The sequence below is a fragment of the Cyprinodon tularosa genome, unplaced genomic scaffold (assembly GCF_016077235.1).
Source record: "Cyprinodon tularosa strain WSP-4 unplaced genomic scaffold, ASM1607723v1 ctg458, whole genome shotgun sequence".
NCBI lineage: Eukaryota > Metazoa > Chordata > Actinopteri > Cyprinodontiformes > Cyprinodontidae > Cyprinodon > Cyprinodon tularosa.
This window is the reverse complement of record NW_024039183.1, coordinates 1871-20688: the sequence shown is the minus strand read 5'-3', so window position 1 is coordinate 20688 and position 18818 is coordinate 1871. Positions and strand designations below refer to the sequence as shown.

Below are 18818 nucleotides of genomic sequence, written 5' to 3'. Positions count from 1 at the left end.
GTAAGTAGTCTACTGCTTATATGCAGAGCTCCATATATATGTCTGTGCTCTGTCTCTGATTTTGACATGCTGTGTTTCTGTTCTAATGCTTCCTTGAAGCCCTTTCTGATGGGTACAAAAGCAGGATCAGCTATCAGCCAAGACACAAAACTAAGCTGGCCCGGGGTCGCTTCAAGGCCCCTAAGAACATCGGAGTGACCCCAGGAGGGGAGAGTGTGAAGAGGTGGCTTCCTCGGTGGACCAAAGTGCTGAGCGACTACCACCACATCAGAGTCCTGGTACTGAACTGCCACTCTCTGATGGAGGCCACCTCTCTGCAACTGTTCCTTGTGAACCAGAGGACTCTTATCCAGTAGTAAGTACAAAAGGTTTGACAAAACATCTGAAACAAATATGTTGTGGTAATTGTTAATGACGACAAGTTCTGATTGCAGGTTTAATAAAAGGGAGAACAGCAAGCAGATAAGTGTCCTGACCAAGGGCCTTGTTACAGAAGGAGGCATCGCTGTGGCCAGTTACCAGCTTCCTGCTCCATGGCAAAAGCTGAACCAAGCTCCTTCCACCTTAGGGCTCCAGCACGAGTTTGTCCTCCCCCCAAACAGAGCAGGACAGGCTCCTAAATTGCGACCAGGCAGATGACCAGCAAGTGCCAAGACTGTGCAGCACATTGCCCCAGCAGCTCCTCCTGTCCTAGCTCCTGTGCCACCACTGCAATTGTTAGTGGTGAACCCTGGATCAACAGTGATGGCAGCAGGTGCTGGTCAACCCGCAGCTGCTGCTACACTGGTTCTACCTGTAACACCAGTGGCTCCTGCACCCACACCCTCTGTGTCCCACTCTACCCGGAGGAACAGGTGGCGCAGGGCAGAGGAGGAGGCCACTTGGACTAGCAAAAGGCAATATGTCAGAGAGGTGGCCTTTAATAAGTGCAGCACATGTGGGCAGGTCAAAACCAAAGAATTTGGACACAGCCGCTTTGGCAGTGCCACTTTCTGCCCCAGAAACTCTGGGGGCAAATCTTAAGAGGAGTGGCTGAGAGAACAGTGACAGCTTAAAAGGTCGGAGAACCCCCCACCCCCATGATCTGGATCTATATCCCAGATCAATAATAGCATTGAAAAAGATCCTCCCTTATTAGTGAACTTTTGTGTATGTTTGTATTATGTCATGTTTTCTTTTAATTTATTACTTATGAATAATTGGTGTTATGTTTTCTATTAGATTGGTTGTTTATAGATAGAAGTATGTTGTGTTCTTTATTCTGTCTTTGTGAATAAACATTGTGCTTATGTTCTGAATGGTTGCTCTGCTTTTGCTTTGAATAGAATATAAAATCCATTTATTGGCAATTCTAGTGTTTACAGCAGCAACAATATTATAGAGAAAATGAAAGTGTATAAGAATAACATAATAGTAAAGAGTTAAACAATAGACAAATTAAATACTGCACTGTAAAGTGATTTGAAAACATAAAAATTGCACCTGGAGAATAGCCTTGATCTGAAGTGTTTAATCTTAACTTGACTGATGCCAGGGTCTATGTAAATCAGAGCATCTGGTGTTACAACAAAACCTCCTTCTGTGGTTCAGATGGAGCTCAGGGCAGGTGCAGCTCCTGACACTCACTTTGATGACCTCTGTGGGATTTTATGATCCCAATAAAGCCCAGCTTTAAAGGCAGATAGAATGCAGTTACACTGTTGTAGACTTGATGTAAGCTAGTAGGTGTATTGTCACGGGTTCGTTTAAAAAAATACAAAAATGATGGCCCAGCCGAAAAAATATCGTTTGTGCTTTTTCTTTTATTGCTCCCCAGGTGGAAATAGTGCCACAGTGACAATATTTACAGTGAAGCGAGAAAACAAAAACAAGTATTTACAGGACTATTTACAGGAAAACTTACTTGGACAGCCAACACTACCATCAGATCCAGCACTCTCCCTCAAATGAGCTCAGCTCCCCTTTAAATACCCCTTTAGCCCCTCCCCCGGGTAAACCAAAATACAAATTAAGGGGTTTTAAGGATAAAACAAAATAACCAAATAACAAAACTCAAAACCCAGTTTCCTGTATAGAAACTAAAAAATGAACCAAAATGACTCCATACATTGTTCAAAACGTCAGGAACAAAAACAATATAAAAATACAAAACAAAACACCCAAAATGGTTAAGTCCTTTGTCACGTGACTGGCAAAGCGCGCCACTCTGCGCTATTTCCAGCGTGACGCGGAAGTGCTGCGGTTTGGCCCCTGGACCAGGAACAGCAGGACTGAAGCAGAGATGAGAGGTGAGTGTTTGTGGAAGCTCGGCGCCGAGTGTGCACTCTCAGACGCGCGCGCGATGACCGGTTCAGACAGGGGGGGAATGTTCGTTGGGAATGTGCCGGACTGCGGGACACAGGTGCGGGCCTGCACGCAGCCATTTGCCGGGCAGCGCACTCACGTGGGAGAGCTTGTATGAAACACGTAGCAGTCAGTCAGCCGTTATCAAAGAAATGGTAGAGGGAACATAATGTTTTAAAATGTCTTTTCTTTCACTGTGAGCTCAAGGAGCCACCAAGTGTTGACCTGGCAAGAGAGACATACTGACGGCCTTGTGATATCGCCTTAAAGCCTGCCAAATGGAGAATGCAGGCATCGATCCCGCTACTTCTTGCATGCAAAGCAAGCGCTCTACCATTTGAGCTAATTCCCCATGTGTCACCCTTGCAAAAGAGCTGGGTTTTGATTCAAAATGTTTACGTCAAAAGGATCCGGTTATCTGTTATCGGCCCGCGACGGTTATTTCACCTCTAGAGGCATGTAAGAGACAAGCTGGCCGAGAGGTTAAGGCGATGGACTGCTAATCCATTGTGCTCTGCAGGCATGGGTTCAAATCCCATCCTTGTCGAAAGCATCCTATTCTACTGTTGCAGTGAACTTGACATATATTCTCTGAAACACATATTCAACATAGCTCTTAGTGTTCCTTAAAAATCCTATGACTTTGTTTCCTTTAACACTGCTTTTCTATTAGCATCTTGCTAACTAAGCTATTCAATGCTGATTTCTTTGTTAGATTGAAGTGGAGCTCAGTCAACCAGTTAATTCTTTCTGGTAGAATTATACAGTAGCAGCCATTCAAAATGGCCATTCCCAGTCAAATGCCAGCTGAATGGCAGCCCACTTCCCTGCATTCACCAAGAGGATCTCCTTCAACTTCCAGACACTGGCCTTCTCGTGTGTGTACATATTGTTTTAATCTGACTTCACCCTTTTACTGAATTACAGGGTCTGACCAAGAGATGGTGCTTCTCCTTAGATCTTAATGTCCAAAAATAATGACAGAAAGAATAGTTTAGTACAAAAATTGATGTTTGAAAAGGAACGAGTCAAAGAAAGAGGGGAAATATTTAGTGGCTACTACTGTATTTCAAGATGTAAGGACCAGAGTACTCTTCATTCTATCTGTGAAGATTTTCAGTCATCAAGGTCATGCTGGAGAAAGTTCAATCTAGGCATCTGAATGTGACGTTTCACCTCTAATCCAGATGGCTCTGTATGAAACATGTAGCAGTCAGTCTGCTGTTATCAAAGAACTGATAGAAGAAACACAATGTTTTAAAATGTTGTTTTTTCACTATGTGCTCAAGGAGACACCGAGTGTTGACTTGGCATGATCAAGCCAGAGAACCTTGAATCTAGGCATCTGGATGTGACATTTTGCCTCCACTCCAGGTGGCTTTGTATGAAACACGTAGCAGTCAGTCAGCCGTTATCAAAGAAATGGTAGAGGGAACATAATGTTTTAAAATGTCTTTTCTTTCACTGTGAGCTCAAGGAGCCACCAAGTGTTGACCTGGCAAGAGAGACATACTGACGGCCTTGTGATATCGCCTTAAAGGCTGCCAAATGGAGAATGCAGGCATCGATCCCGCTACTTCTTGCATGCAAAGCAAGCGCTCTACCATTTGAGCTAATTCCCCATGTGTCACCCTTGCAAGAGAGCTGGGTTTTGATTCAAAATGTTTACGTCAAAAGGATCCGGTTATCTGTTATCGGCCCGCGACGGTTATTTCACCTCTAGAGGGATGTTAGAGACAAGGTGGCCGAGAGGTTAAGGCGATGGACTGCTAATCCATTGTGCTCTGCACGCATGGGTTCAAATCCCATCCTTGTCGAAAGCATCCTCTTCTACTGTTGCAGTGAACTTGACATGTATTTTCTGAAACACATATTCAACAAATCTCTTGGTGTTACTTAAAAATCCTATGACTTTGTTTCCTTTAACACTAGAACTACTACGGAGCGGTCAATTGTCCTTTTTAGCTAAAAGCCCTACAAGAGGGTCATTTGACCTTTGGACCTCCTGCGGACACTCCTTTTGTCATGGAAATGTGGCTGTTAGCAGCTCATAGCTGTCACAGAGTCGCTTGAGCCTGTGTGGGGAAGGGAACCCTAAGGGAAGCTTTTAGTATAGTTTTTAGTGGATTTTTCCGGGTCAATTGACCCCTCTCTGGTAGTTCAAGGTAGGCAGAAAAATCCTGGTAGTTCCAGTGTTAACACTGCTTTTCTATTAGCATCTTGCTAACTAAGCTATTCAATGCTGATTTCTTTGTTAGATTGAAGTGGAGCTCAGTCAACCACTTAATTCTTTCTGGTAGAATTATACAGTAGCAGCCATTCAAAATGGCCATTCCCAGTCAAATGCCAGCTGAATGGCAGCCCACTTCCCTGCATTCACCAAGAGGATCTCCTTCAACTTCCAGACACTGGCCTTCTCGTGGGTGTACATATTGTTTTAATCTGACTTCACCCTTTTACTGAATTACAGGGTCTGACCAAGAGATGGTGCTTCTCCTTAGATCTTAATGTCCAAAAATAATGACAGAAAGAATAGTTTAGTACAAAAATTGATGTTTGAAAAGGAACGAGTCAAGGAAAGAGGGGAAATGTTGAGTGGCTACTACTGTATTTCAAGATGTAAGGACCAGAGTACTCTTCATTCTATCTGTGAAGATTTTCAGTCATCAAGGTCATGCTGGAGAAAGTTCAATCTAGGCATCTGAATGTGACGTTTCACCTCTAATCCAGATGGCTCTGTATGAAACATGTAGCAGTCAGTCTGCTGTTATCAAAGAACTGATAGAAGAAACACAATGTTTTAAAATGTTGTTTTTTCACTATGTGCTCAAGGAGACACTGAGTGTTGACTTGGCATGATCAAGCCAGAGAACCTTGAATCTAGGCATCTGGATGTGACATTTTGCCTCCACTCCAGGTGGCTTTGTATGAAACACGTAGCAGTCAGTCAGCCGTTATCAAAGAAATGGTAGAGGGAACATAATGTTTTAAAATGTCTTTTCTTTCACTGTGAGCTCAAGGAGCCACCAAGTGTTGACCTGGCAAGAGAGACATACTGACGGCCTTGTGATATCGCCTTAAAGGCTGCCAAATGGAGAATGCAGGCATCGATCCCGCTACTTCTTGCATGCAAAGCAAGCGCTCTACCATTTGAGCTAATTCCCCATGTGTCACCCTTGCAAGAGAGCTGGGTTTTGATTCAAAATGTTTACGTCAAAAGGATCCGGTTATCTGTTATCGGCCCGCGACGGTTATTTCACCTCTAGAGGGATGTTAGAGACAAGGTGGCCGAGAGGTTAAGGCGATGGACTGCTAATCCATTGTGCTCTGCACGCATGGGTTCAAATCCCATCCTTGTCGAAAGCATCCTCTTCTACTGTTGCAGTGAACTTGACATGTATTTTCTGAAACACATATTCAACAAATCTCTTGGTGTTACTTAAAAATCCTATGACTTTGTTTCCTTTAACACTAGAACTACTACGGAGCGGTCAATTGTCCTTTTTAGCTAAAAGCCCTACAAGAGGGTCATTTGACCTTTGGACCTCCTGCGGACACTCCTTTTGTCATGGAAATGTGGCTGTTAGCAGCTCATAGCTGTCACAGAGTCGCTTGAGCCTGTGTGGGGAAGGGAACCCTAAGGGAAGCTTTTAGTATAGTTTTTAGTGGATTTTTCCGGGTCAATTGACCCCTCTCTGTAAGTTCAAGGTAGGCAGAAAAATCCTGGTAGTTCCAGTGTTAACACTGCTTTTCTATTAGCATCTTGCTAACTAAGCTATTCAATGCTGATTTCTTTGTTAGATTGAAGTGGAGCTCAGTCAACCACTTAATTCTTTCTGGTAGAATTATACAGTAGCAGCCATTCAAAATGGCCATTCCCAGTCAAATGCCAGCTGAATGGCAGCCCACTTCCCTGCATTCACCAAGAGGATCTCCTTCAACTTCCAGACACTGGCCTTCTCGTGGGTGTACATATTGTTTTAATCTGACTTCACCCTTTTACTGAATTACAGGGTCTGACCAAGAGATGGTGCTTCTCCTTAGATCTTAATGTCCAAAAATAATGACAGAAAGAATAGTTTAGTACAAAAATTGATGTTTGAAAAGGAACGAGTCAAGGAAAGAGGGGAAATGTTGAGTGGCTACTACTGTATTTCAAGATGTAAGGACCAGAGTACTCTTCATTCTATCTGTGAAGATTTTCAGTCATCAAGGTCATGCTGGAGAAAGTTCAATCTAGGCATCTGAATGTGACGTTTCACCTCTAATCCAGATGGCTCTGTATGAAACATGTAGCAGTCAGTCTGCTGTTATCAAAGAACTGATAGAAGAAACACAATGTTTTAAAATGTTGTTTTTTCACTATGTGCTCAAGGAGACACTGAGTGTTGACTTGGCATGATCAAGCCAGAGAACCTTGAATCTAGGCATCTGGATGTGACATTTTGCCTCCACTCCAGGTGGCTTTGTATGAAACACGTAGCAGTCAGTCAGCCGTTATCAAAGAAATGGTAGAGGGAACATAATGTTTTAAAATGTCTTTTCTTTCACTGTGAGCTCAAGGAGCCACCAAGTGTTGACCTGGCAAGAGAGACATACTGACGGCCTTGTGATATCGCCTTAAAGGCTGCCAAATGGAGAATGCAGGCATCGATCCCGCTACTTCTTGCATGCAAAGCAAGCGCTCTACCATTTGAGCTAATTCCCCATGTGTCACCCTTGCAAGAGAGCTGGGTTTTGATTCAAAATGTTTACGTCAAAAGGATCCGGTTATCTGTTATCGGCCCGCGACGGTTATTTCACCTCTAGAGGGATGTTAGAGACAAGGTGGCCGAGAGGTTAAGGCGATGGACTGCTAATCCATTGTGCTCTGCACGCATGGGTTCAAATCCCATCCTTGTCGAAAGCATCCTCTTCTACTGTTGCAGTGAACTTGACATGTATTTTCTGAAACACATATTCAACAAATCTCTTGGTGTTACTTAAAAATCCTATGACTTTGTTTCCTTTAACACTAGAACTACTACGGAGCGGTCAATTGTCCTTTTTAGCTAAAAGCCCTACAAGAGGGTCATTTGACCTTTGGACCTCCTGCGGACACTCCTTTTGTCATGGAAATGTGGCTGTTAGCAGCTCATAGCTGTCACAGAGTCGCTTGAGCCTGTGTGGGGAAGGGAACCCTAAGGGAAGCTTTTAGTATAGTTTTTAGTGGATTTTTCCGGGTCAATTGACCCCTCTCTGGTAGTTCAAGGTAGGCAGAAAAATCCTGGTAGTTCCAGTGTTAACACTGCTTTTCTATTAGCATCTTGCTAACTAAGCTATTCAATGCTGATTTCTTTGTTAGATTGAAGTGGAGCTCAGTCAACCACTTAATTCTTTCTGGTAGAATTATACAGTAGCAGCCATTCAAAATGGCCATTCCCAGTCAAATGCCAGCTGAATGGCAGCCCACTTCCCTGCATTCACCAAGAGGATCTCCTTCAACTTCCAGACACTGGCCTTCTCGTGGGTGTACATATTGTTTTAATCTGACTTCACCCTTTTACTGAATTACAGGGTCTGACCAAGAGATGGTGCTTCTCCTTAGATCTTAATGTCCAAAAATAATGACAGAAAGAATAGTTTAGTACAAAAATTGATGTTTGAAAAGGAACGAGTCAAGGAAAGAGGGGAAATGTTGAGTGGCTACTACTGTATTTCAAGATGTAAGGACCAGAGTACTCTTCATTCTATCTGTGAAGATTTTCAGTCATCAAGGTCATGCTGGAGAAAGTTCAATCTAGGCATCTGAATGTGACGTTTCACCTCTAATCCAGATGGCTCTGTATGAAACATGTAGCAGTCAGTCTGCTGTTATCAAAGAACTGATAGAAGAAACACAATGTTTTAAAATGTTGTTTTTTCACTATGTGCTCAAGGAGACACTGAGTGTTGACTTGGCATGATCAAGCCAGAGAACCTTGAATCTAGGCATCTGGATGTGACATTTTGCCTCCACTCCAGGTGGCTTTGTATGAAACACGTAGCAGTCAGTCAGCCGTTATCAAAGAAATGGTAGAGGGAACATAATGTTTTAAAATGTCTTTTCTTTCACTGTGAGCTCAAGGAGCCACCAAGTGTTGACCTGGCAAGAGAGACATACTGACGGCCTTGTGATATCGCCTTAAAGGCTGCCAAATGGAGAATGCAGGCATCGATCCCGCTACTTCTTGCATGCAAAGCAAGCGCTCTACCATTTGAGCTAATTCCCCATGTGTCACCCTTGCAAGAGAGCTGGGTTTTGATTCAAAATGTTTACGTCAAAAGGATCCGGTTATCTGTTATCGGCCCGCGACGGTTATTTCACCTCTAGAGGGATGTTAGAGACAAGGTGGCCGAGAGGTTAAGGCGATGGACTGCTAATCCATTGTGCTCTGCACGCATGGGTTCAAATCCCATCCTTGTCGAAAGCATCCTCTTCTACTGTTGCAGTGAACTTGACATGTATTTTCTGAAACACATATTCAACAAATCTCTTGGTGTTACTTAAAAATCCTATGACTTTGTTTCCTTTAACACTAGAACTACTACGGAGCGGTCAATTGTCCTTTTTAGCTAAAAGCCCTACAAGAGGGTCATTTGACCTTTGGACCTCCTGCGGACACTCCTTTTGTCATGGAAATGTGGCTGTTAGCAGCTCATAGCTGTCACAGAGTCGCTTGAGCCTGTGTGGGGAAGGGAACCCTAAGGGAAGCTTTTAGTATAGTTTTTAGTGGATTTTTCCGGGTCAATTGACCCCTCTCTGGTAGTTCAAGGTAGGCAGAAAAATCCTGGTAGTTCCAGTGTTAACACTGCTTTTCTATTAGCATCTTGCTAACTAAGCTATTCAATGCTGATTTCTTTGTTAGATTGAAGTGGAGCTCAGTCAACCACTTAATTCTTTCTGGTAGAATTATACAGTAGCAGCCATTCAAAATGGCCATTCCCAGTCAAATGCCAGCTGAATGGCAGCCCACTTCCCTGCATTCACCAAGAGGATCTCCTTCAACTTCCAGACACTGGCCTTCTCGTGGGTGTACATATTGTTTTAATCTGACTTCACCCTTTTACTGAATTACAGGGTCTGACCAAGAGATGGTGCTTCTCCTTAGATCTTAATGTCCAAAAATAATGACAGAAAGAATAGTTTAGTACAAAAATTGATGTTTGAAAAGGAACGAGTCAAGGAAAGAGGGGAAATGTTGAGTGGCTACTACTGTATTTCAAGATGTAAGGACCAGAGTACTCTTCATTCTATCTGTGAAGATTTTCAGTCATCAAGGTCATGCTGGAGAAAGTTCAATCTAGGCATCTGAATGTGACGTTTCACCTCTAATCCAGATGGCTCTGTATGAAACATGTAGCAGTCAGTCTGCTGTTATCAAAGAACTGATAGAAGAAACACAATGTTTTAAAATGTTGTTTTTTCACTATGTGCTCAAGGAGACACTGAGTGTTGACTTGGCATGATCAAGCCAGAGAACCTTGAATCTAGGCATCTGGATGTGACATTTTGCCTCCACTCCAGGTGGCTTTGTATGAAACACGTAGCAGTCAGTCAGCCGTTATCAAAGAAATGGTAGAGGGAACATAATGTTTTAAAATGTCTTTTCTTTCACTGTGAGCTCAAGGAGCCACCAAGTGTTGACCTGGCAAGAGAGACATACTGACGGCCTTGTGATATCGCCTTAAAGGCTGCCAAATGGAGAATGCAGGCATCGATCCCGCTACTTCTTGCATGCAAAGCAAGCGCTCTACCATTTGAGCTAATTCCCCATGTGTCACCCTTGCAAGAGAGCTGGGTTTTGATTCAAAATGTTTACGTCAAAAGGATCCGGTTATCTGTTATCGGCCCGCGACGGTTATTTCACCTCTAGAGGGATGTTAGAGACAAGGTGGCCGAGAGGTTAAGGCGATGGACTGCTAATCCATTGTGCTCTGCACGCATGGGTTCAAATCCCATCCTTGTCGAAAGCATCCTCTTCTACTGTTGCAGTGAACTTGACATGTATTTTCTGAAACACATATTCAACAAATCTCTTGGTGTTACTTAAAAATCCTATGACTTTGTTTCCTTTAACACTAGAACTACTACGGAGCGGTCAATTGTCCTTTTTAGCTAAAAGCCCTACAAGAGGGTCATTTGACCTTTGGACCTCCTGCGGACACTCCTTTTGTCATGGAAATGTGGCTGTTAGCAGCTCATAGCTGTCACAGAGTCGCTTGAGCCTGTGTGGGGAAGGGAACCCTAAGGGAAGCTTTTAGTATAGTTTTTAGTGGATTTTTCCGGGTCAATTGACCCCTCTCTGGTAGTTCAAGGTAGGCAGAAAAATCCTGGTAGTTCCAGTGTTAACACTGCTTTTCTATTAGCATCTTGCTAACTAAGCTATTCAATGCTGATTTCTTTGTTAGATTGAAGTGGAGCTCAGTCAACCACTTAATTCTTTCTGGTAGAATTATACAGTAGCAGCCATTCAAAATGGCCATTCCCAGTCAAATGCCAGCTGAATGGCAGCCCACTTCCCTGCATTCACCAAGAGGATCTCCTTCAACTTCCAGACACTGGCCTTCTCGTGGGTGTACATATTGTTTTAATCTGACTTCACCCTTTTACTGAATTACAGGGTCTGACCAAGAGATGGTGCTTCTCCTTAGATCTTAATGTCCAAAAATAATGACAGAAAGAATAGTTTAGTACAAAAATTGATGTTTGAAAAGGAACGAGTCAAGGAAAGAGGGGAAATGTTGAGTGGCTACTACTGTATTTCAAGATGTAAGGACCAGAGTACTCTTCATTCTATCTGTGAAGATTTTCAGTCATCAAGGTCATGCTGGAGAAAGTTCAATCTAGGCATCTGAATGTGACGTTTCACCTCTAATCCAGATGGCTCTGTATGAAACATGTAGCAGTCAGTCTGCTGTTATCAAAGAACTGATAGAAGAAACACAATGTTTTAAAATGTTGTTTTTTCACTATGTGCTCAAGGAGACACTGAGTGTTGACTTGGCATGATCAAGCCAGAGAACCTTGAATCTAGGCATCTGGATGTGACATTTTGCCTCCACTCCAGGTGGCTTTGTATGAAACACGTAGCAGTCAGTCAGCCGTTATCAAAGAAATGGTAGAGGGAACATAATGTTTTAAAATGTCTTTTCTTTCACTGTGAGCTCAAGGAGCCACCAAGTGTTGACCTGGCAAGAGAGACATACTGACGGCCTTGTGATATCGCCTTAAAGGCTGCCAAATGGAGAATGCAGGCATCGATCCCGCTACTTCTTGCATGCAAAGCAAGCGCTCTACCATTTGAGCTAATTCCCCATGTGTCACCCTTGCAAGAGAGCTGGGTTTTGATTCAAAATGTTTACGTCAAAAGGATCCGGTTATCTGTTATCGGCCCGCGACGGTTATTTCACCTCTAGAGGGATGTTAGAGACAAGGTGGCCGAGAGGTTAAGGCGATGGACTGCTAATCCATTGTGCTCTGCACGCATGGGTTCAAATCCCATCCTTGTCGAAAGCATCCTCTTCTACTGTTGCAGTGAACTTGACATGTATTTTCTGAAACACATATTCAACAAATCTCTTGGTGTTACTTAAAAATCCTATGACTTTGTTTCCTTTAACACTAGAACTACTACGGAGCGGTCAATTGTCCTTTTTAGCTAAAAGCCCTACAAGAGGGTCATTTGACCTTTGGACCTCCTGCGGACACTCCTTTTGTCATGGAAATGTGGCTGTTAGCAGCTCATAGCTGTCACAGAGTCGCTTGAGCCTGTGTGGGGAAGGGAACCCTAAGGGAAGCTTTTAGTATAGTTTTTAGTGGATTTTTCCGGGTCAATTGACCCCTCTCTGGTAGTTCAAGGTAGGCAGAAAAATCCTGGTAGTTCCAGTGTTAACACTGCTTTTCTATTAGCATCTTGCTAACTAAGCTATTCAATGCTGATTTCTTTGTTAGATTGAAGTGGAGCTCAGTCAACCACTTAATTCTTTCTGGTAGAATTATACAGTAGCAGCCATTCAAAATGGCCATTCCCAGTCAAATGCCAGCTGAATGGCAGCCCACTTCCCTGCATTCACCAAGAGGATCTCCTTCAACTTCCAGACACTGGCCTTCTCGTGGGTGTACATATTGTTTTAATCTGACTTCACCCTTTTACTGAATTACAGGGTCTGACCAAGAGATGGTGCTTCTCCTTAGATCTTAATGTCCAAAAATAATGACAGAAAGAATAGTTTAGTACAAAAATTGATGTTTGAAAAGGAACGAGTCAAGGAAAGAGGGGAAATGTTGAGTGGCTACTACTGTATTTCAAGATGTAAGGACCAGAGTACTCTTCATTCTATCTGTGAAGATTTTCAGTCATCAAGGTCATGCTGGAGAAAGTTCAATCTAGGCATCTGAATGTGACGTTTCACCTCTAATCCAGATGGCTCTGTATGAAACATGTAGCAGTCAGTCTGCTGTTATCAAAGAACTGATAGAAGAAACACAATGTTTTAAAATGTTGTTTTTTCACTATGTGCTCAAGGAGACACTGAGTGTTGACTTGGCATGATCAAGCCAGAGAACCTTGAATCTAGGCATCTGGATGTGACATTTTGCCTCCACTCCAGGTGGCTTTGTATGAAACACGTAGCAGTCAGTCAGCCGTTATCAAAGAAATGGTAGAGGGAACATAATGTTTTAAAATGTCTTTTCTTTCACTGTGAGCTCAAGGAGCCACCAAGTGTTGACCTGGCAAGAGAGACATACTGACGGCCTTGTGATATCGCCTTAAAGGCTGCCAAATGGAGAATGCAGGCATCGATCCCGCTACTTCTTGCATGCAAAGCAAGCGCTCTACCATTTGAGCTAATTCCCCATGTGTCACCCTTGCAAGAGAGCTGGGTTTTGATTCAAAATGTTTACGTCAAAAGGATCCGGTTATCTGTTATCGGCCCGCGACGGTTATTTCACCTCTAGAGGGATGTTAGAGACAAGGTGGCCGAGAGGTTAAGGCGATGGACTGCTAATCCATTGTGCTCTGCACGCATGGGTTCAAATCCCATCCTTGTCGAAAGCATCCTCTTCTACTGTTGCAGTGAACTTGACATGTATTTTCTGAAACACATATTCAACAAATCTCTTGGTGTTACTTAAAAATCCTATGACTTTGTTTCCTTTAACACTAGAACTACTACGGAGCGGTCAATTGTCCTTTTTAGCTAAAAGCCCTACAAGAGGGTCATTTGACCTTTGGACCTCCTGCGGACACTCCTTTTGTCATGGAAATGTGGCTGTTAGCAGCTCATAGCTGTCACAGAGTCGCTTGAGCCTGTGTGGGGAAGGGAACCCTAAGGGAAGCTTTTAGTATAGTTTTTAGTGGATTTTTCCGGGTCAATTGACCCCTCTCTGGTAGTTCAAGGTAGGCAGAAAAATCCTGGTAGTTCCAGTGTTAACACTGCTTTTCTATTAGCATCTTGCTAACTAAGCTATTCAATGCTGATTTCTTTGTTAGATTGAAGTGGAGCTCAGTCAACCACTTAATTCTTTCTGGTAGAATTATACAGTAGCAGCCATTCAAAATGGCCATTCCCAGTCAAATGCCAGCTGAATGGCAGCCCACTTCCCTGCATTCACCAAGAGGATCTCCTTCAACTTCCAGACACTGGCCTTCTCGTGGGTGTACATATTGTTTTAATCTGACTTCACCCTTTTACTGAATTACAGGGTCTGACCAAGAGATGGTGCTTCTCCTTAGATCTTAATGTCCAAAAATAATGACAGAAAGAATAGTTTAGTACAAAAATTGATGTTTGAAAAGGAACGAGTCAAGGAAAGAGGGGAAATGTTGAGTGGCTACTACTGTATTTCAAGATGTAAGGACCAGAGTACTCTTCATTCTATCTGTGAAGATTTTCAGTCATCAAGGTCATGATCATGCTGGAGAAAGTTCAATCTAGGCATCTGAATGTGACGTTTCACCTCTAATCCAGATGGCTCTGTATGAAACATGTAGCAGTCAGTCTGCTGTTATCAAAGAACTGATAGAAGAAACACAATGTTTTAAAATGTTGTTTCTTTCACTATGTGCTCAAGGAGACACCGAGTGTTGACTTGGCATGATCAAGCCAGAGAACCTTGAATCTAGGCATCTGGATGTGACATTTTGCCTCCACTCCAGGTGGCTTTGTATGAAACACGTAGCAGTCAGTCAGCCGTTATCAAAGAAATGGTAGAGGGAACATAATGTTTTAAAATGTCTTTTCTTTCACTGTGAGCTCAAGGAGCCACCAAGTGTTGACCTGGCAAGAGAGACATACTGACGGCCTTGTGATATCGCCTTAAAGGCTGCCAAATGGAGAATGCAGGCATCGATCCCGCTACTTCTTGCATGCAAAGCAAGCGCTCTACCATTTGAGCTAATTCCCCATGTGTCACCCTTGCAAGAGAGCTGGGTTTTGATTCAAAATGTTTACGTCAAAGGGATCCGGTTATCTGTTATCGGCCCGCGACGGTTATTTCACCTCTAGAGGCATGTTAGAGACAAGGTGGCCGAGAGGTTAAGGCGATGGACTGCTAATCCATTGTGCTCTGCACGCATGGGTTCAAATCCCATCCTTGTCGAAAGCATCCTCTTCTACTGTTGCAGTGAACTTGACATGTATTTTCTGAAACACATATTCAACAAATCTCTTAGTGTTACTTAAAAATCCTATGACTTTGTTTCCTTTAACACTGCTTTTCTATTAGCATCTTGCTAACTAAGCTATTCAATGCTGATTTCTTTGTTAGATTGAAGTGGAGCTCAGTCAACCACTTAATTCTTTCTGGTAGAATTATACAGTAGCAGCCATTCAAAATGGCCATTCCCAGTCAAATGCCAGCTGAATGGCAGCCCACTTCCCTGCATTCACCAAGAGGATCTCCTTCAACTTCCAGACACTGGCCTTCTCGTGGGTGTACATATTGTTTTAATCTGACTTCACCCTTTTACTGAATTACAGGGTCTGACCAAGAGATGGTGCTTCTCCTTAGATCTTAATGTCCAAAAATAATGACAGAAAGAATAGTTTAGTACAAAAATTGATGTTTGAAAAGGAACGAGTCAAGGAAAGAGGGGAAATGTTGAGTGGCTACTACTGTATTTCAAGATGTAAGGACCAGAGTACTCTTCATTCTATATGTGAAGATTTTCAGTCATCAAGGTCATGATCATGCTGGAGAAAGTTCAATCTAGGCATCTGAATGTGACGTTTCACCTCTAATCCAGATGGCTCTGTATGAAACATGTAGCAGTCAGTCTGCTGTTATCAAAGAACTGATAGAAGAAACACAATGTTTTAAAATGTTGTTTCTTTCACTATGTGCTCAAGGAGACACCGAGTGTTGACTTGGCATGATCAAGCCAGAGAACCTTGAATCTAGGCATCTGGATGTGACATTTTGCCTCCACTCCAGGTGGCTTTGTATGAAACACGTAGGAGTCAGTCAGCCGTTATCAAAGAAATGGTAGAGGGAACATAATGTTTTAAAATGTCTTTTCTTTCACTGTGAGCTCAAGGAGCCACCAAGTGTTGACCTGGCAAGAGAGACATACTGACGGCCTTGTGATATCGCCTTAAAGGCTGCCAAATGGAGAATGCAGGCATCGATCCCGCTACTTCTTGCATGCAAAGCAAGCGCTCTACCATTTGAGCTAATTCCCCATGTGTCACCCTTGCAAGAGAGCTGGGTTTTGATTCAAAATGTTTACGTCAAAAGGATCCGGTTATCTGTTATCGGCCCGCGACGGTTATTTCACCTCTAGAGGCATGTTAGAGACAAGGTGGCCGAGAGGTTAAGGCGATGGACTGCTAATCCATTGTGCTCTGCACGCATGGGTTCAAATCCCATCCTTGTCGAAAGCATCCTCTTCTACTGTTGCAGTGAACTTGACATGTATTTTCTGAAACACATATTCAACAAATCTCTTAGTGTTACTTAAAAATCCTATGACTTTGTTTCCTTTAACACTAGAACTACTACGGAGCGGTCAATTGTCCTTTTTAGCTAAAAGCCCTACAAGAGGGTCATTTGACCTTTGGACCTCCTGCGGACACTCCTTTTGTCATGGAAATGTGGCTGTTAGCAGCTCATAGCTGTCACAGAGTCGCTTGAGCCTGTGTGGGGAAGGGAACCCTAAGGGAAGCTTTTAGTATAGTTTTTAGTGGATTTTTCCGGGTCAATTGACCCCTCTCTGGTAGTTCAAGGTAGGCAGAAAAATCCTGGTAGTTCCAGTGTTAACACTGCTTTTCTATTAGCATCTTGCTAACTAAGCTATTCAATGCTGATTTCTTTGTTAGATTGAAGTGGAGCTCAGTCAACCACTTAATTCTTTCTGGTAGAATTATACAGTAGCAGCCATTCAAAATGGCCATTCCCAGTCAAATGCCAGCTGAATGGCAGCCCACTTCCCTGCATTCACCAAGAGGATCTCCTTCAACTTCCAGACACTGGCCTTCTCGTGGGTGTACATATTGTTTTAATCTGACTTCACCCTTTTACTGAATTACAGGGTCTGACCAAGAGATGGTGCTTCTCCTTAGATCTTAATGTCCAAAAATAATGACAGAAAGAATAGTTTAGTACAAAAATTGATGTTTGAAAAGGAACGAGTCAAGGAAAGAGGGGAAATGTTGAGTGGCTACTACTGTATTTCAAGATGTAAGGACCAGAGTACTCTTCATTCTATCTGTGAAGATTTTCAGTCATCAAGGTCATGATCATGCTGGAGAAAGTTCAATCTAGGCATCTGAATGTGACGTTTCACCTCTAATCCAGATGGCTCTGTATGAAACATGTAGCAGTCAGTCTGCTGTTATCAAAGAACTGATAGAAGAAACACAATGTTTTAAAATGTTGTTTCTTTCACTATGTGCTCAAGGAGACACTGAGTGTTGACTTGGCATGATCAAGCCAGAGAACCTTGAATCTAGGCATCTGGATGTGACATTTTGCCTCCACTCCAGGTGGCTTTGTATGAAACACGTAGCAGTCAGTCAGCCGTTATCAAAGAAATGGTAGAGGGAACATAATGTTTTAAAATGTCTTTTCTTTCACTGTGAGCTCAAGGAGCCACCAAGTGTTGACCTGGCAAGAGAGACATACTGACGGCCTTGTGATATCGCCTTAAAGGCTGCCAAATGGAGAATGCAGGCATCGATCCCGCTACTTCTTGCATGCAAAGCAAGCGCTCTACCATTTGAGCTAATTCCCCATGTGTCACCCTTGCAAGAGAGCTGGGTTTTGATTCAAAATGTTTACGTCAAAAGGATCCGGTTATCTGTTATCGGCCCGCGACGGTTATTTCACCTCTAGAGGCATGTTAGAGACAAGGTGGCCGAGAGGTTAAGGCGATGGACTGCTAATCCATTGTGCTCTGCACGCATGGGTTCAAATCCCATCCTTGTCGAAAGCATCCTCTTCTACTGTTGCAGTGAACTTGACATGTATTTTCTGAAACACATATTCAACAAATCTCTTAGTGTTACTTAAAAATCCTATGACTTTGTTTCCTTTAACACTAGAACTACTACGGAGCGGTCAATTGTCCTTTTTAGCTAAAAGCCCTACAAGAGGGTCATTTGACCTTTGGACCTCCTGCGGACACTCCTTTTGTCATGGAAATGTGGCTGTTAGCAGCTCATAGCTGTCACAGAGTCGCTTGAGCCTGTGTGGGGAAGGGAACCCTAAGGGAAGCTTTTAGTATAGTTTTTAGTGGATTTTTCCGGGTCAATTGACCCCTCTCTGGTAGTTCAAGGTAGGCAGAAAAATCCTGGTAGTTCCAGTGTTAACACTGCTTTTCTATTAGCATCTTGCTAACTAAGCTATTCAATGCTGATTTCTTTGTTAGATTGAAGTGGAGCTCAGTCAACCACTTAATTCTTTCTGGTAGAATTATACAGTAGCAGCCATTCAAAATGGCCATTCCCAGTCAAATGCCAGCTGAATGGCAGCCCACTTCCCTGCATTCACCAAGAGGATCTCCTTCAACTTCCAGACACTGGCCTTCTCGTGGTTGTACATAATGTTTTAATCTGACTTCACCCTTTTACTGAATTACAGGGTCTGACCAAGAGATGGTGCTTCTCCTTAGATCTTAATGTCCAAAAATAATGACAGAAAGAATAGTTTAGTACAAAAAATGATGTTTGAAAAGGAACGAGTCAAGGAAAGAGGGGAAATGTTGAGTGGCTACTACTGTATTTCAAGATGTAAGGACCAGAGTACTCTTCATTCTATATGTGAAGATTTTCAGTCATCAAGGTCATGATCATGCTGGAGAAAGTTCAATCTAGGCATCTGAATGTGACGTTTCACCTCTAATCAAGATGGCTCTGTATGAAACATGTAGCAGTCAGTCTGCTGTTATCAAAGAACTGATCGAAGAAACACAATGTTTTAAAAGTTGTTTTTTCACTAGGGCTCAAGAACT

The 18818-nt window shown here is 42.9% G+C and overlaps 11 non-coding genes across 11 annotated transcripts; all 11 read left to right on the top strand.

Annotated features, from left to right (window-relative positions):
- The first annotated feature begins 2808 nt into the window (after positions 1-2808).
- On the top strand, positions 2809-2890 carry trnas-gcu. Its single transcript has one exon. It is a non-coding gene; the product is annotated as a tRNA-Ser (tRNA).
- A 1188-nt stretch (positions 2891-4078) lies between these two features.
- Positions 4079-4160, top strand: trnas-gcu. Its single transcript has one exon. It is a non-coding gene; the product is annotated as a tRNA-Ser (tRNA).
- A 1461-nt stretch (positions 4161-5621) lies between these two features.
- trnas-gcu lies at positions 5622-5703 on the top strand. The gene has a single exon. It is a non-coding gene; the product is annotated as a tRNA-Ser (tRNA).
- A 1461-nt stretch (positions 5704-7164) lies between these two features.
- Positions 7165-7246, top strand: trnas-gcu. Its single transcript has one exon. It is a non-coding gene; the product is annotated as a tRNA-Ser (tRNA).
- Positions 7247-8707: 1461 nt separating this feature from the next.
- trnas-gcu lies at positions 8708-8789 on the top strand. Its single transcript has one exon. It is a non-coding gene; the product is annotated as a tRNA-Ser (tRNA).
- A 1461-nt stretch (positions 8790-10250) lies between these two features.
- Positions 10251-10332, top strand: trnas-gcu. The gene has a single exon. It is a non-coding gene; the product is annotated as a tRNA-Ser (tRNA).
- Positions 10333-11793: 1461 nt separating this feature from the next.
- On the top strand, positions 11794-11875 carry trnas-gcu. The gene has a single exon. It is a non-coding gene; the product is annotated as a tRNA-Ser (tRNA).
- A 1461-nt stretch (positions 11876-13336) lies between these two features.
- Positions 13337-13418, top strand: trnas-gcu. The gene has a single exon. It is a non-coding gene; the product is annotated as a tRNA-Ser (tRNA).
- Positions 13419-14886: 1468 nt separating this feature from the next.
- On the top strand, positions 14887-14968 carry trnas-gcu. The gene has a single exon. It is a non-coding gene; the product is annotated as a tRNA-Ser (tRNA).
- A 1195-nt stretch (positions 14969-16163) lies between these two features.
- trnas-gcu lies at positions 16164-16245 on the top strand. Its single transcript has one exon. It is a non-coding gene; the product is annotated as a tRNA-Ser (tRNA).
- A 1468-nt stretch (positions 16246-17713) lies between these two features.
- trnas-gcu lies at positions 17714-17795 on the top strand. The gene has a single exon. It is a non-coding gene; the product is annotated as a tRNA-Ser (tRNA).
- The last annotated feature ends 1023 nt before the right edge of the window (positions 17796-18818 follow it).